Source organism: Eurytemora carolleeae, unplaced genomic scaffold (assembly GCF_000591075.1).
Source record: "Eurytemora carolleeae unplaced genomic scaffold, Eaff_2.0 scaffold641, whole genome shotgun sequence".
Lineage (NCBI taxonomy): Eukaryota > Metazoa > Arthropoda > Copepoda > Calanoida > Temoridae > Eurytemora > Eurytemora carolleeae.
Genome location: NW_019396618.1, coordinates 34,596 through 35,304, shown reverse-complemented (window position 1 = coordinate 35,304; position 709 = coordinate 34,596).

The following is a 709-nucleotide window of genomic DNA, read 5'->3' as shown; positions in this document are numbered from 1 at the left end:
CACTTACACTGCTGTACACTAGGTCCTTTACTTACACTGCTGTACACTTTGTTCTGTACTTAAACTGCTGTACACTTGGTCCTATACATACACTGCTGTACACTTGGTCCTGTACTTACACTGCTTCACACTTGGTCCTGTACATACACTGATGTACACTTTGTCCTGTAATTACACTGCTGTACACTTGGCCCTTTACATATACTACTGTACACTTATACTACTGTACACCTGGTCCTGTACTTAAACTGCTGTACACTCAGTCCTGTACATACACAGATGTACACTTGGTCCTGCACTTACACTGCTGTACACTTGGTTCTGTATATACACTGCTGTACACGGTTGTACAATTGATCATGTACATTTACTGCTGTACACTTGGTCTCTTTTACATCTGTACAACTAGTTTTGCTTTATACGTACATTTAGTTCTTAATACTTCTGTAAGCTATTTGGCTTAAATATGTAATTGGGCACTTTTTTCCAGAAAATGATGGAAAACATGTGTTAGTAGTTTACAAGGAACAGGTTGAAGTAAGTGAGTAATTGATTTTTTTCATTCATTTTTACTGAGTCAGTATTCAGTAAGCATCGTATCTTTTTGTATTCTTTCGGATTTTTCGGAAACGAATTTCTTACTACATATATATAAAGTTACAATGCAACCTAAAGTCATAACTTCTGATCAACCAAAGCTCTCCATCGT